Here is a 19,003-nt window from a genome sequence, read left to right on the forward strand (position 1 = left end):
GAACTTAGATAATTAAACTTAAGCAATTTTAATTTGATCACTTATTTCAAAGATGAATTGAAATTGGAAGGGGCTTCGCAATCGGGCAACACCGCAAACGAATAATGGCAGATCAATTAAAAGTTGAAGTTGTCGGCCGCGCGCCAGGCGAGCTAACTTGATTCATTAGTATTGGCCGACATCGCCGACTCGCCGCCATCCGCCGACACCCGCCGACTCCCGCCGCTCGCGGCTCCGCGCCTTGGCTTATCTTTCACGCGCAGGCCATGCCAATTGAAAGCAGTCAAATGTTCGCGTTTTAATGAATTCGCTGAAATTAAAACAACTTTATTTTAACGGTCGGAACTAGTCGTGTAAGTTTCTTTTATTTATTTATAGTCAGTTTAAACTTAAACACCAGATCTATATTATATTAGTCTGGGAGGAACTGACACTATACATACTCTCCGTGATGTGTGATCCGTCAAATGGTACTATTTCTTGTGGTGATCGGTGTAAAAATGTATACGAGGGTATAAAATAATGCAAATAGTATAAAAGCTTCTTTCATGAAATATTCATAAATGCCACGCTGGTCGGTCAAATCTTCAAAGTATATAAATTAATCTCGGACACATACTAAAAATATCCATGTTTTAGTTTTTTATAAGAAAATAGATTTGATGGCAAATTTTATTAAAAATACTAAATCTCCTCAATACCTATAACTTTGTTGGAAGGGCTTTGTGCTGGCCCTTCTATTTTGGCGGCCATCAGATTTTATAACATCAAATAGCAATATTTAGTATTATATTGTTGTGTTTCGGTTTGAAGAGTGAGCTAGTATTCAGGCTCAAGAGGCATCTAAGCTCCCAAGGTCACAAGCTATCAAATAAATCCGTTTCCATGATAAAATTCCGCAGACATTTTTAACTTTGCCGTTTCGTAAATTCAAATTTTTTGTAAAAAATATATTGGTAACAAAGGCACGTTATTCGATACAAGATTTTATAGATCATAAAAAAGGCGTGGAGTTAATACCTGTTGACTTCCAAGCTATATTAATTTAAATAGAATATATTAATTTAAATAATTGTATTTAACTAACTTGACTTTTATTTTCTAAATGTAGAAAAAGATTAACTACTGAGTTTCTTGCCGGTTCTTCTCAGTAGAATCTGCTTTCCGAACCGGTGGGAGCTTCACTTAATTGTAAAATGACGATTCAAAAGTGCTTGTAAAAGCCTACTTGAATAAAGTTTATTTTGATTTAGATAAAAACTGATCAAATATTTAAAAAAAATTTGATACACGAGCATGGTACTGAATTATTTGGAGGTTTATTCTACGTAAGAATTTTACAATTAACTTAAAGTGATATTAAAAATAGAAATAAAAGTGTTTCTACAATAGTATTCGTATGAGAGAGGCATATTATTAGAATGTTAGACACACAACATTTAAACTTTTAAAATGAAAGGTTAAAATGCAACACAACTACAAAAATCAGAACAACAACGGGAGTTACATTTGACCTTTGATAGTTTTAGTTTATTTCAAAATATATATATGTTTTCATTCAAAAAGTACATTGTTCTTGCCGAATGCTTTTTTATTAATTTACAAACATTCTTTTCACTACATACCACCATACACATATGCGTATTATTTTAAAAACGTCACAACAAAAATAATCCAAAATCTACTCATGAAAGCGGGAAAAATTAATGATGACAGATTAACACATTTTTAAGCTGCCCGCTGTATACGTAGTCACCGTTAATACGAAAGGACATCCGTGGCATATTTATGGTCAAATTCGTGGGACTTAACTGTGACCGTAATATGACTCGTATACAAAATGGCCGCTATAATTTATGAGTTTTCAAGTCGTCAATATCTCTCGACCGCGGAGTATTTCTATTCTACTCTATCGCGCAATATATTTTTATTGAAATACATTTTACTGCTCGACATAGTTTTATGGTATTTTCAACTTTTCATTGTATTCGATACACGAGGAGCATGTGGCGAGCTTATAAAGCAAGAGATTCCATATAGGTCTAGAATTCAATTTCGGAGCTTTTAAGTTTTTACGCTGCAGCTCGGAGTTTGGAAGGCAGTGTTTACATTCGCGTGCTGCGGAAAACACTTAGCGCCGCTCGTCCTGCACCTGAATTCTTTCCGGTCGTGTCTGGTTCGCAGGCCCATCGCTTTATGACTGCGCTCATGTGAGCACACATTGTGCTCTTAAATTTGCTCCGTGCAGACGCCTTTTTTAACCCGAGTCTCTAATTTACTTACTAAGGCAAATTAATAAAGGTATAAATATACCGAAATCGTTACATATCGAATGATAACATTGCATTAAAAAATCAGTAGAATCATCCGCCTTTGAAAATATCATTTGAAGGCTCCAGTACCACCTTTCACGATTGCGTCACATTATTTTATATATATTTATATATATATATATATATATTTTTTTTTTTCATTCCTGAACACATGTCTCTTTTCCTTTCGAAAAGTATTCTTGGATCATATTGACAATGCGGGTTGATGGATACACATGTGGCCGAATTTCATTGAAATTAGACATTTGCAGGTTTCCTCACAATGTTTTCCTTCACCACCGAGCACACAATGAATTACAAACGTAAATTAAGCACATGATAGGTATTCACTGGTACTTGGCTGGGTATGAACCTGCAATCAACTGTTAAGATGCACGCGTTCTAACCACTGACCCATCTCGACTTTGGAACATTCGACGATCACAATTTAAAACCATGCCTAGAGAGGCATACATAATTACTGCATACAAAGCGAAATGCGTGATCCGGACCAGATGCATGGAGTTTTTGAACCACGCAGCTGTAGTAAATGTAGAATGAGGTAAAATTCGAGTCGTCCGTTTATTGATTTTGCACGTTTCGGCCGTTCGGTTCGCAATGCCGTTCCAACAGAAAAAGCTCTATAATTGGCCTTGTTTAAAGAGTTGAGAGAATAGAGCGAGCTAATTGTTACGATGCGAATAGTTTTAATAAACTCAATTTAAAATTTAGAATGACTACATAGTATAAAGCAAAGTCGCTTCTCTGTCCCTATAGTCCTATGTATACTTAATCTTTAAAACGCAAAGCATTTTGATGCCGTTTTTTTTCAATGGATAGAGTGATTCGAGAGGACTATTTTTGTATACATATACATGAACATTATAGTAAACAACAACAACAACAGCCTGTAAATTCTCACTGCTGGACTAAAGGCCTGCTCTCCCTTTGAGGAGAAGGTTTGGAACATATTCCACCACGCTGTTCCAATGCGGGTTGGTGGAATACACATGTGGCAGAATTTCTATGAAATTTGTCACATGCAGGTTTCCTCACGATGTTTTCCTTCACCGCTGAGCACGAGATGAATTATAAAGACAAATTAAGCACATGAATCAGCGGTGCTTGCCTGGGTTTGAACCCGCAATCATCGGTTAAGATGCACGCGTTCTAAGCACTGGGCCATCTCAACTCGAGATTGATTCGGGATTATAGTAAAGAAACACTGTTAATTTTAGAAGTTTCTAATTTGATGTCGTAAATAAACAAATTCTGTAGTATCTAATCTATTTCATAAAAAATCTTACCAACATTTTCTTCTAGAAATAATTGCACGGAAATGTTAAATATATTAATATTTGTGCTTAAGGAGTTCTCAAGAGTAAGCTGTATGTAGTACAAGTCATAAATTTCGCTAGAAAGTTCCACGGAGACACATTACACAAAATAAACTGAGAGGACAGCGTATAAATGAAGCTTAGAACGTCTTTCAAAGATACAAAGATTAATTGCTTCATCACGGGCTCTTAAGAACCTTCGAAGTTAAATAAAAAAAACATTACGAAATTCGTAGCATTACCCGACCGCCTTAAATCAAGCGGGAACAATATATTTTTAGGGAAAGCTACTTTTTTTAGTTCAATTGACACAGAAATTTTATTACGATGTAGTATATGTCTGTTACTATACATGTATTTGGTGGTAGGACTTCTTGTTAGCTCATCTAGGTATCGCCCACTCATCAGGCTTTCTATAAACTCAGAAGTAACGACGATACCACAAACACAGAGACCCAAGACAACATAGACAACTACTGAATTTTTTTTTAGATCGGACAGAAATCGAACCTGGGTCCTCGGAGTGACATGGCGTACCTATGAAAACCGGTGTACTCGACCACGGAGGTCGTCATTGCTGCAAAGCGAGCTCGTGTTAATAATTGTATTAAACAAACTGCATCAAAATACAAACAATGGTACCGAACAACTGCCAGAGATCTCAAAGCTTACGTGACCCGACTGTCTTACTAGCACAACTGATAGCAATCAACTAGCTACGTCACTTTACACATATATATGTTTTCAACGCGCATGAGGTTCTGACAATAAACACATATTAACGTTTAGTTGGGGTCTTTTGTAGGTGAGAGTAGGTACCACATATACTTTACATATTCTACCACAGGCAAAAAGGAAATAACAAATACAATGCACGATATAAAATATCTAGACTGGCTAATATGCCACATGATGATAAGTGGTCACCACCACCATTGTAAGAAATATTAACCATTTCTTGCAATGACAATGCGCCACCAACCTTGGGAACTAAGATATTATGTCCCCGTAGTTACACTGGCTCACTCACCTTTCAAACCAGACAACTATACTGGATACTGCTGTTTGGTCGTAGAATATCTTAGACAGACTAGGACAAAGCTTTAGACTTGCCCTTACAAACGCAAAGCCGAGGACAATTAGGTTTTATATATTATATCAAATTGTGCTTACCATCATTTCATCTTAGTTCTGTGTTTTCAGTATTGAGGGAATAGTAAACAAACCAATTTATAACAAAATAAATATTCATCGAAACTGAACGTGAAATGGCTGTTTCTAGGCTTTGTTACCTGTGCCATAAATCCCCGAGGCTTTGTCTATATGTTTAGTGTGTTTTCACCTCAACGAGAAGACGTGACTTCTCAGAGATTTTAATTTGCTACCTAACAATGAAAATGAAATAACAGCGTCTTTGGTAGACGATTGTATGAAAGTGATAAAACAATAAGATTTCTGAACTAAAATAACATCTGGGAATTAGTATGATAAAAATTCATTATGTGTTCGTAAATCTCATCAGGGTTTCCTGTCCCGATTTTGTTTGGGTAGTCATAAAAAATTTCATAACATACATACATAATAAGAGGAGTTTCGGTGCCAAATTTGATGTCTATCAGAAAAATAGTTTTGGAGTATCTTCTTGTGAATGGTATTTTGCGATCAGAAGATCATGGCATTTATTTTTAGCGGAAATCATGTTACGAACTGATGAAAGCTCCTCTTGTAACCAACTTGAAAAATTACACATCCCTTGGGTCATTAGCCGACCTTGTTTTATTACAAGTTTACTCTTAGTCAAAGTGGCAATTCCATTTGGAAGATACATATATGTTTAGTATTTTTTTTATCACACATTGTAACTGACACAGGGCTAAATCAATGGCTTAATATAATAGAGTATATTAATCACATTACTATAACGAAGCCGATGCATCAGTATAATGGCGTTTCTCTTTGTATGCGTCCTATGAATAGTGGATCTCACATTTGTGGCTCGCCACTTCTTCAAAGTGTAGCCTCACAAAGAAATTGTGTCAGTGGGGAACTCGTGTAACGCAAAAGGCTTAACAATGGGCCGGAACTACCTACACACATTACATCTGGAAGAAAAAATATGCCTTCGAATATTTAAACTTGGAAATATTTTTTATTACAAGAATAAGTCATATGTGATAGGTCTAAATCGACTTTCGACAAAGTATGCACGGTGAAATTTTACAACAGGATTTGTAAAAATTGGGTTAAATATCAAATGAGAACAACGAAAACATACTGTAGCTGTTTCATTGCTTTCAACCTATACTTATGCTTAATTTAATTGATCATGCTTATTGACAAAATCACCTGTCACCATAATTTGTTTTATATCTCATTATTTCAACTTATTTAATTACAGTAATAGTTATCCTAAATATACATGAATCCTGTTATATTCAGTAGCATCCTATTATACTCGTAAATGCTTGTGCATTGTCTCATAAAACAATTACACGAAACCGCCGACTGGGCAGTCGAATTAGAATAAAATGTATTTGATTAGATATATGTATTTTTGTTTATTATTCGATATATGTATTATTGCTCAGGAATCAGTGATTTGAATACTACTGCCAAATCTAGTAACAAGACAAGCGAAGGCTATTTTTGCTAGAAAGCTACGTAATACTTAAGTTGGCAGAGTTAGTTATTCTAGAATTTTGCGGAAAGGGAATAATCGCTTTGAAATATTTGTCACATGTTACTAAAAGTAAACATCAAAATAAAACTGGTTATTAACTTTATTATATAATAAAAAAAGTCCGGCGGGAAAAGCCCTTAGTGAAAATGTAAGGTTGAAAAAAAAGATAAAATATTTTTATGATATTATAATTTTCATGAAAACTTCTTCATGGCTACAACTGTTATGTTATTAATTAATTTCTTAGAAAATAAAATCAAAACAAGGAACTTATTTCAAACATAATAAAAAAATGTTCACACAGCGATATCACGTGCACATCAAAATATGTGAAGTCACCGACTAACCATTGAACACTTTTGGAGACAAAGGCTCCAAATCATAACTCCTAAGAATAATTTTAAGGTTCTATCTGTCATTAAATGATCCTCATGCAGATCAATATTCAATACTTGATGAAATTGAAAAACTATTAAATTTTTTTATATCTGCACGCTTGATTGTGCCTTAGTGATAAGCAACAACAATTTCCCACTGCTAGGCTAAGGCCTCATCTCTCTTTGAGAATAATGTTTGTAACATATTCCAACGCGGGTTGGTGGCATAAAACGTGGCAGATTTTTTTATAAACACAAATTAAGCACAGGAATATTAAATGGTGGCTTGCCTGGGTGTGAACCAGCAATCAGTTAAGATGTACTCTTTGTAACCATTGGGCCATCTCGGATCAGTGATAAGAACTAATGTACAATCGGTCCTGATCTCTCGGACAACCTATTTTGCTTTGACAGGGCAATTGACGCTCGACGCAGTTATGCGGGTTGAGGATTTGAAATGCAGACACAAAAAAAGTTATTGTTGTAGTATCTTTGAAAATCTCAACGTTATCGTTGTCCTGCCACCTGCCAAGTCATGTTCGTGTCTTCATCTCTAAGTTTATATGTAGTACACATTCCTATCTTTGCAGATGTGTGGTTTCAGCAACTGCACTTGTGGTGTCAAGGTATTATCGTCATTACCTGGCTTGTTGGTATGGTAAAAAGAGTGTTAGAAATGGCTATTTTATACAACAGCCAGAAGGCGAGCAAACTTCGCCGCGACAGGTGATAGCGCAAATCTTACCTCCAACCCTACCCACGTCACGGTATACGGTCCGAGAAAAGGGCGATCGTATTTTGGGAGACAAATTTGGTACTTGCGGTGGCTTTTTCCCAATTGCGCTTATCGCTCTATGCAAAAATCTTTATCCTGTCCGTGATTTCTAACCCTCCACTATAGGGCAAACCACAGTACTTCCTGAAAGTGTGCTGGTTTCTTTACAGTTTTCTTTCAGCGTTTAGCATTTCCCGTAGGACGTGGTTTCTGGTTTCTCCTAGGGCTCCACAGATGCACACCCCCTCTTGCATAGCGTCATGGCGTATAAGGCGTTGAATCTAGGACTTGTCTTAGTCCGGCTCCAGTCTATTGGAAAATAATGGAAATAACTGCTTTAAATCCTTTCTGATTTGCCTAATGTAATGACAATCGCCATCCTCCTCCTACTGTACTTCTAAATCGACCGGGAAAATTCCACTAAGCACGGACAATACCGCAGTACTCATTGATCCACATGCTTTTTGCTTTATTTATCATTGGGCTCTTTACATAAAAACGAATTCCTTGTACATTTTATATACATCATAAATTGTACGCCGAACAATTTTAACATACATTATAGAAATAAACTAGTTATATTAAATACGTATTATGAATAATGTATTTCGCTATTTGTTTCACGTTTCGTGCCACAAATGAACTACGTGATCTATATAGCAGTTGAAATCTATAATAATATAAATTTTGTCATTGACGTTCACCTAAACTATTGTTATATACGGACTTGAATATCTACGCGACAAAAATTAAAAATACAGTTTTTTTTATTTTAATGCTCAAATATTAACATTCGAACAGAATAAGTGTCATTCTTTTAAGACACCAAGACAACATTTTTTTTTTTTCGGATAAGACAAAAGTGGACTGAGCGCTGATAATCATATACAAACACATATTTCTTTACCTTAAATTTATTGCGAAACGCTGTATACTTGAAGGCTACACCCATAAGAAGCAGAACAGTAACCACAATTCTTAAAGTGGCAGTCTATATGAAACAGGCAAGAATTTCAACTAAAAATAAAACATATTTCATAGTAAATAAAAGATTTTACGAATAAATATTCCTTTCCTCTCATTATCATACCAATATACTTAAAATTTAATAGAAAGCTTTTCTCAAGTTAACGTTAAAAATTTATATGTATAAAATTTTCTTAACAATCGTATTTTCAATGTAATTAAACGTAACCAAATGAATATTTTCATTCTAATTCTCCCAAACTTAGTAAAATAGCTCTCATTATTCTAATTAAAAATATATAAATAAATAATAAATATTAGACAACATCACATACAAAACTCTGATCCCGATGTAAGTAGCTAAAGTACTTGTGTTATGAAGCTAGACCCAAGACAAGGGCCGGGTATAGAAACCGGGATCTCGGAGCGTACCCTTAAAAACCTACACACTACTCGACCACAGAGATCGTCAAATTTAATACATTGTCTATAAATAATTCTTCGATCACACACTTTATTTCGCTCTCTATAATACCCGAATGTTCAGTGAGGATCAACATTTGCTCGGGCCCTCAATCTGTCAGCTTAGCGGCGGCTACCTGAGGCTCCAACTTCTCTTCCCCGCTTAGTATTCAGGCTTCGTAACACGTAATTCCCGGCAAGTACATCCGCAAGGGCGAAGGGAGGGCATCCCACTGGAATGTTCACGTCAACGAGAATATTTGACATATTAAGTTGATGGGTATAAGCATTTAAATTAAACCTATTTGAATAATTACGGTCGAAGAGTATTATATTGATATTAGTATATCTTATTATTATTTATAAAGGTGTTGATACATAAAGTACATAATAAGTAATACGTTTTCTTTTGAATGTGTGTGTAATAACAAGTTTCAGGTGTACAAAGGCACAAAACATTAGCATAAAATTAAGCTGTCGACGCCGAGCTTGAGCTGAATTATAACCACAAAATTGGTTAAAATATCAGTGGTGCTTGTAATCGCCGATTAAAATTGACGTGTTCTAGCCGCTGGGCTGTCTTAACTTTAAATGCTTTATAAATTGGTATTAGTGGCGGCTTGTGTATCTAAAGGAATAAGGGACGTTATGTGACTGAGGAGACCACTTGACCCAATAATATATAATCTATTATCATCACATACATTACTCTGATATTATAAAACAAATGAACTTATTTACATCGACTCGGCCGGGAATCAAACCTGGGACTTTGGAGTGGCGTACGCATGACAACGAGTGTACACACTCTGTCACGGAGGTCGTCCGTAATAATAAACATAAACTGAATAATATCTGGTCTTTTCATGATGCTATCGCAATCCACGCGTCCATTGGCAACTAGTAAAGTGTAGTACGACACAACTTAGGTGTAGCATCAGCAAAATTCGTAAAACCGGTCAGATCCGAATTAAGTACGCTAACCCAAATTATCAATATTTATTTCTTATGTGAATGATCTTCAAACGTAATAACTTGTAACATATTTATGACCTAATATGTTCGTCAATTTGACACGTCGATTTACATGCACTCGCTTTCTGGGATTGAATTGACGCGAGAATCAATAGCGACGAATAGCATCGAGTGGCGCGACAGGGAGCTATTTCTATTGGTTGTGTAAATCGGCAGTAATCGGTTTTATTGAATTTGCCGATGCTACATCTAAGTTGTGTCGTACTGTATCGAGGTAATAAATGTTGGAGGTAAATGCGAGTGCAAGATTAACTCCCAGTTTGGTCGCGGGTGCAATATCTCACCCGCCCTCCCAGACGCCGCTGAAGATTTATTACACTACCAATTTTCTATCAGCCATAATAACGAATTATAATAATTGCCAGTAAATAGTTTTTGTGATTCGAATGAACTTCAATAATCTTTGTTTTTTTTTTAATATAAATTCATTTTGTACATTTGCTAAGAACCGAGATGGCCCAGTGAAGCGGCACTGAATATTCATGCGCCTAATTTGTCTTTATAATTCATCTCGTGCTCAGCGATTAAGAAAAACATGGAGAGGAAACCTCCATGTGTCTAATTTCATAGAAATCCTGCCACATGTGTATTCCAACAACACGCATTGGAACAGTGTGGTATAATATGTCCCAAACCTTCTCCTCATAGGGAGAGGAGTCCTTAGCCCAGCAGTGGGAAATTTACAGGCTGTTGTTATTTGTTGTTGTACATATGCTAATTTAGTAAACGTATTAATTCAAAGGAAATTTCAATCAGAATAGTCGGGTCTATTACTTGATTGCCTTATTAAAGGTACTAATTACGTATACTAATTATTATAACAATCCTTCGGCATAGACCCTACTCATACATCCTTCTCGCAAACTGTCAAATATAATATATACATCCAATGAAGGCAATGAGATCAGAATATAGACGTTATTCCGGTTTTCCTAATGAAATGAAAGATTAATATTATATCAATATGTATTTTTACTCTATGAAATGTAAAATGAAATGTTTTACTCGATAGTGAAGAAATTTTGAAATAGTGTCATCAACCTTCATAGGAGGTTAGAGGCGGAGGATGTTTTTCCCCAGTTGTGGGATTCTTCCTCTTTGCGTTAGGTAACTGTGGTTCTTTTTAAATAATCGGCCCACGAAACTTTCAGAAGAAATATACGACTTATTGTCCATATATGTTATTAGTCCACATATGATGCCCTAACCTTTTTCAATTTCTTTTTAATTAATCCATGAGATAAATTATTAAACGCAAATTATACGTATGGAAATTGGTTGGTTCCCATCTAATAAATATACGTCAATATAATACCTACATAAAAAATCATGGGTTGGTAAGGTTAAGTATATAAAATTTCTAAGTTCACATAATAACGCAACAATATTACTGTAGGTAAATGAATCAAGTACAATAATTTTAATTGCATTAACATATGGGATATGAAAATGTGTATGTCATAACAACTGTGTCAGCGTGTGTTAGTAAACCGGGGGCCAGCAGCACGCGACCGTCAAATATTAGAGCCGGCGAGCGTCAGTGATTTATGATGATGTATGCTGTGATGGAGTCTTGTTCAACGTAACTCGCTCCTGAATTACTAATACCGAAACCGCTTACACAAGCAACACGTTCAAACGTTAATATTAAAATAATCGTCATTAAGATCGAGATTGTGGAAGATAAGCGCGGAGGAAATGAGAATTATAATTAAAGCTGAGAAGGTAAAGGTGAATCGTAAGATCGCTCTCATAATACGACGTTAACATTTTTCATTTCACGGCGAAATCTAGTTTCGTACTTTGAAAATATAATTGTTTTTCTCATATATTTTACTTATTATATTTGTACTGCTTGAAATACTTAATGCGCCATTGTGTTTGTGTTTCTTAATTTTAAAATGGCTTTTGTGTGGCAAAACGAATTGCAACGGATATATCTCTGATAATGGGGAGGTGTTCAAAAATTGGTCATTGTAGCATAAATTAGTTATATAAAAATTTCTTTTTAATTAATCGTAAATATATTCAAAGATCGCTGCCTGGCTGGGCGTGAGTTAGTCGTTTCTTAAAGTTCTAATATAATATTAGAACTCAATGGTTTGTACCGCCATCAAAAGCGCAGTTGTGTTTGCGATAAAACTAAGTTTATTTCGTGTTCAAAGCTTTTATAATACAAAATACATTTCGTCGAAACACAAGTATCGTTTAAAACCTCCTGAGAGACCTGTCGAAAAATTGCTTACACTGCTTATAACTTAAAACATAAATTAAATTTGTTTCGTCGCTTTGAAGCTTCTGTTTAAAATTCCAATTAATTATAACAACTTTTCGAGTGCTCTCTAGGAACCTGTGTCCAATTAAACCGAACTACATCCACGCTTTATATAGCAAACCGACATCAAACAGATAAGCTATTTTTATAGTACTACACTTTGTGCAAGTCTGAGTGTACCACCCACTTAGTTACTCTACTGCCAAACAGAAGTACCTATTTAATATTGTTTTGTTGTTCCTATAAGGTTGAGTGAGCCAGTGTGACTACAAACTTCTTCGTGTAGCTTCTTCTCCGTCTTAGCTACCATGCTTGGTGGCGCATTAGCGATGTAAGGAATTACTGCATAGTATAAAACAAAGTCGCTTACCGCTGTCTGTTCGTACGTATGTTTAAAATGACGCAACGGATTTTCATGTGGTTTTTTTAATAGATAGAGTGATTCGAGAGGAAGGTTTTTGTATATAACACATGGACAATATAGAAAAGAAACTGATAATTTTAGAAGTATCTAATGTGATATCGTAAATAAACAAATTCTGTAGTATATTTAGTATCAGCATTGCACCCGTGGGAAGCCAGGGCGCGTCACTAGTAGTTAATATATCTTACAGCGCCAATGTACATACATAGGATGTAATGACCATTTTTCATCACGTGGATCATTTTATCATTAGCCTACTTATATAATTAAAAATTCAAGCATTACTTCTTTCTTGTTTCAACGCTTGAAAGCGTTATTCGTTAAGCAAGGTCTTGCGTTCGAGCCCGAACAGTACAAACGAGCTTTTATGTTCTCATGTTGTGTTTAGAATTAATCTTACGAATGTGAAGAAACCATGGTTAAGTTACCCGGATATGGTCGCTGAAAATCTGCCTGTATAGGATACATATGTAGCAGTGTGGTGAAGTTTCAAAACTTTCTTCTCGTGAAAGGAGGTTTTAAGTAACAGAAAACATTTACCTGTCGAACATTTTTATAAAATGTATACTATCTTTATTAATATTACTTATAAACCTAAAAGAAGCGCTGATATTTTCTATCTATCTGTGGCTCTTTCACAACCGAACCACTGAATCGATTTTGATGAAATTTAGTATGAAGCAAACTTAAATTTCAAGGAAGGATATAGGCTCCTTTTTTTTAAACACTTGACTACTACACACAACATCCAACATACAATATCCTAAAATGCGAGCAAAGCCGTGGTGGACAAGTAGTATAAAATGAATTTAAAAAAAGATAAATTACGATTACAATAAAACCGTACAAAACGTTTATTAACCATCGTACTAAAACTCGCATGAAAAATCATTTACTGAATCGCGCTAACGTTTGGTTCTCCGCAATGAATATAGGGTGTCGACATGTTGAATGCAGAGCCGGCATTTTGAAACGTTTTGATTCATTTCAGTTACAAAACGGTAACAAGTGTCATAAATTGTTAAACGGCAGAGATTTTTACGATCGCATTTTTAAAACTAGTAGTCGCCCGCGGCTTCGCTTGCATTTTAGAGTGTTGGTTATCACGTGTGAGGTAAAACGTAACCTCTGTCTTTTGTTCGAGTATTTTATATGTATATATAAATATTTATATATTATTTTTTTTGGGGGACAAAATAAGGGGTCATGGTATCTCCGATCTTTAATTTCAGTCAATCTGTCGAAAATAGAAGAAAAAGAAAAATAAAAAAGAAAATGTATATTCAACTCCTATTTTATCCCCTTAGGTGGTGGAATTTATCAACAACAACAACAACAACAACAGCCTGTAAATTCCCACTGCTGGGCTAAAGGCCTCCTCTCCCTTTGAGGAGGAGGTTTGGAACATATTCCACCACGCTGTTCCAATGCGGGTTGGTGGAATACACATGTGGCAGAATTTCTATGAAATTTGTCACATGCAGGTTTCCTCACGATGTTTTCCTTCACCGCTGAACACGAGATGAATTATAAAGACAAATTAAGCACACGAATCAGCGGTGCTTGCCTGGGTTCGAACCCGCAATCATTGGTTAAGATTCACGCGTTCTAACCACTGGGCCATCTCGACTCGGTATTTATCAAAATCCTTCAATCTTCTTAGCGGATACTTACGTCATAACATCTAACTGCATTCCAAATTGCAGCCCGATCCGCCCAGTGGTTTAGGCTGTGCGTTGATAGATGTCAGTTAGTCAGTCACCTTTGAGTTATATATATTTAAATTACACGACGGTTACCACGGGTTTCGAAAGTGTCCTGACATTAACTCAGTATTTCTATAGATTACAAATTTGTATAAACATAAGTTAAGTTTTTTAAATTTAATTATTCCTTAAATACGTTTGCAAGAACGTCTTAGACTACTTAGAAGTTACCCTGAGCTGACGTAAGTACGTCCAATTCACAGTTCAAGAAACTCGACTTACTTACTCGACCATCTGTTGCTTAATGCGATTCATTATCCAAATAATCCAGCCATGAGCTAAGTACACACGTGAGTGCCCTTGCGCTCAGCGGCCGTGTGCACACTGACACACGCTCCGCTAATGCCTTAGTTATTGATCGGGATCGGTCTGCGATGTCCACGGGCGGCTATTTGCGCCATTCAACTAATCCTGATGCTAACCTGATCAGACGATATATGGCCCTTGTGTTGCGGACGATGATCAAACCTTTACGTCCTATTGAAAATTATTACACAGTTATTAAGAAATCGTATTTACTACATCCTTTAATACGATATGGTATTACAATATGACTCCATGGTCAAGTAGTGTGTGCACCGGTTTTCATTTAGAGGTCCCGTGTTCGATTCCGAGTCGATGTAGAAATTCATTAAATTTCTATGTTGTCTTAGGTCTGGATGTTTGTGTTAACTGTAGTGTACACAGATTTGTATTAACATATTAATGAATATTAAATTTATATTTTGTATAGCTAAATATATATATATACAATCAAATCAAAATTTATTCAAGCAGGCTTTTACAATTTATAATTAAATGAAGCACCACCACTACAAGAACCGCCGGTTCGAAAAGTAGATTCTACCTAGAAGAACCGACAAGAAACTCAGTGCCTACTTATCTTGTATCAAATGATATGCCTTTTTAACCAATGTATTTTATATACGATTTGAATTTACGAAACGGCAAAGTTAAAAATATCAGCGGAATTTTATTATAGAAACGGATACCTTGCCCAAAGAAGGATTTATTGACTTTGCGGAGTCGGAAACTTGGCGTTATAAGCTCATCCTTACTTCTTGTGCATATGCAATGATTATCACTGATTTTATCAAAGTGATCAATGTTACTGTAAATATTATCTGTGTAACTATGCATCTGTCATCTCGAGTGACACACGTCGCAAAAGCGCGGGAAAGGAGAATATGAAAGAATGGGCGCGCGGTAAAGGCACACACCCTGTGTGTGCACAGCAAGCTGACATTTAAATATAATATCTATTTAATCTATTTGGTAAATCGATCTTAAATATAAACATTACAGTAACACTACTTCTGATTTTCCATAGTACTTCAGTTACTTACATTGAGATCAGGGTAATGTATGTGATGTTGTACAATATTTTAAAAATGTATTTAGATGTATCTTGGAATAAGATTTTAGTTTGATTTCAATTGATTCAAATGACACGTCCTCACATAAGGTTCGACAGATCAATACGTCAGAAGTGGGTGAATATTGAACAAGGCACTGTCAGTTCTCTGAACTGTTTATTTGGTTATTAACCAGGTCATCGTACCTTTTCAACCGACTTCCAAAAGGAGAAGGTTATCAATTCGTCTGTATTTTTTTTTTTTTTTTATGTTTGTTACCTCATAACTTTTTACTGGGTGGAACGATTTTGATAATTTTTTTTTGTTTGAAAGGTAGTGCTTCCCGTGGGGTCCCATTTTAATTTTATTTTTTTCCGATGATGGTATCCGTATGAAAACGACATAAGTCTTAAATTTGCATTATGTATGTGCGCGACAAATAGCTGAATAACTCAAAATTGGTTGGCACCATTTTGATGATTCTTTTTTTATTATAAAGGATATACTTTAAGGGTAGTTTGGTGAAAATTTGGTAAGGTTCTGAGCGTAGGATCTATGACAAATTAAGGGAACGGGAGGGAACGGAGGAGCACGTTAGCAATACTCGGTCGAATCTTTTATTTATGGGTTATGGGTTAGTTGGATATTTGAATCACCTTCCGGAGTGGTGGTTATGTTCATGTAATTGTCATAATCGAATATTATAATCAACTAGCAACCCGCCCCGACTTCTCACGGGTGCAATACTGATACTAAATATACTAAAGAATTTGTTTATTTACGACATCACATTGCAAACTTCTAAAATTGTCAGTGTTTCTTTACTATATTGTTCATTTATTATATACAAAAACCTTCCCCTTGAATTACACTATCTATTAAAAAAACCGCATTAAAATCCGTTGCGTAGTTTTAAAGATATAGGGACAGAGAAAGCGACTTTGTTTTATACTATGTATTCACGGAACTCCTAAACGGCTTACAGTTAGGGTGCGATTTGGGGCAGAATTTCTTACTGTCTTTAATCAAATTTTGTGTGTTGCTATAATTGGAGTCGGTGTCAGCCAACCCTATACTATATCTATCAAAAAACAATACGAGAATACTTTAAGAAATATGTTTCTTACAAATTACCTTTTATACGATATTATACTGGGTCAATCAAGGGGCTCGTATCGCTTCTTTCTTTTGATTGTTAAAGCGTGTGCCCATGGCTGACACCGGCTCCAATTATAACAATAACTATAACTACGTTATATAAATCGACTTTTAAGTAGTCTAATATTTTTCATTTCATTTTACCTAGGAGGACTCTCAAAAATATGTTAAATATGCTATTATTTTTATTACTTTTTAGGGCATTTTTATTTGTTTTAAAATAATGTTTTGTTTGAAGTCGGTTTTTCTTTTTGTTAAAATTATATTTAGTATTTATTATGTTAATTATTTAATTTGCTTTAATTATTTTATAAATCAAAATCATTGTAATCAGTATTTAGAAATATGTGTACTGTTTACATTCATTTACATTTTACATTAATAATAACCTGTAAATTTCCCAGAGCTAAGCTAAATCCTCCTCTTCCCTTTGAGAAAAAGGTTTGGAACATATTTCACCACGCTATTCTAATACGGATTGGTGGACTACACATTTAGCAGAATTTCGCAAATTAAACACATGCAGGTTTTCTCGCAATGTTTTCCGTCACTATATTTCCATATTAATTAAAAACACAAATCCAGCACATGAATTTTCAGTGGTGCTTGTCTGGGTTGGAACCCGGAATCATCGGTTAAGATGCACGCGTTCTAACCACTGGGCCATCTCGGTTCTTAGTGTTTACTTATAAATTGTATTTACTATTATTTTGTGTCCCGCTCTCTCACACGTTTATAACGGTTGAATGAGTTGCTCTCCGCGATACTCCTAGAGATTTATTAATTAAAATATGTTAATTAAATTTAATAATAACGATTATGAAACTTATGATTTACGTTCATTTTGATATGTTGTGTTGCGTTATTATATATATTAATTTGAGTCTTTTCCTTATTCAACGCTCAATCATTTTCTAAGATATATTATGGACCATATATTTTTAATGCCTTAATCCACATGATGTAATGTTTCACGCCTCTATTGTGCATTGTATCAAAAATTATCAATGGAGTCAGTATACGTCGATTTTCATACTTGCATTATATTATATTCCATCAACCCGCATTGGAACAGCGTGGTGGAATATGTTCCAAATCCTCTCCTTAATGAAAGAGGAGGCCTTATCCCAGCAGTGGGAGATTTATAAGCTGTTGCTTTACTTTTACTTTTATTACATTATATTGAACTCGGGACGGGTCGTTAGATACAGTAAAGTAAGCCAAATATATACCGGTAAGTGTCCCATGGCTGAGCAGAAGCTGTAGATATTATTCCAGCAATCCAATGTGGGTTAGGAGAAACACATGTGGCAGAATTTCTTTGCAATTATGCAGGTTTCCTCACGACTTTTTCCTTTACCACTGAGCACGAGATGAATTTTAACGGAATTAAGCACATTTAGGGGTACTTGCATGGGTTAGAATACGCAATCATTGGTTAAGATATACTTTTTTTTTATGACATAGGTGGCAAACGAGCAGGAGGCTCACCTGATGGAAAGTGACTACCACCGCCCATGGACATCTGCAACACTAGGGGGCTTGCAGGTGCGTTGCCGGCCTTTATGGAAGGATACTGATAGTGCCATGTCGGCTCGTAATCCTTGAGTATCTAATAAAGTTATTTATACTAGTAAAAGAAAGTATATGTAAAAAAGCCTCGTTTTAACCTAGTAGAGTTTTTACTCAAAACACGAATCAATTTAGAAAAGAAAACAAATGAAAATCGAAGAAGCATTCGGTTAATCAAAAGAGCCCGTCGCGCTCCCGTGCCGACCAGCCGCCGCGCGCTCGCCGGACTCGACGATTTAATCGAGAATATTCAGTTATAGAAGCAGTTTTTAAAAAACAAAGCACAGGAATACATGTGTTGTAATTAAAAACTTGGGTGAGATCGTAAATTTTGGTCTCCTTTATGGTCTTAGTTTTAGATTTTCTTTTCCACAGATCATTAATTCGCTCCCCTACATTGATATTAGTTATAATCTCTTAGATCTATATTGAATTAAAAATAAACACATTTACTTTTATACTAACTGTGCCCGCGACTTCATATATAAATATATATATATATATATATA

The sequence above is a fragment of the Vanessa cardui genome, chromosome 9 (assembly GCF_905220365.1).
Source record: "Vanessa cardui chromosome 9, ilVanCard2.1, whole genome shotgun sequence".
NCBI classification, from domain to species: Eukaryota; Metazoa; Arthropoda; class Insecta; order Lepidoptera; family Nymphalidae; genus Vanessa; species Vanessa cardui.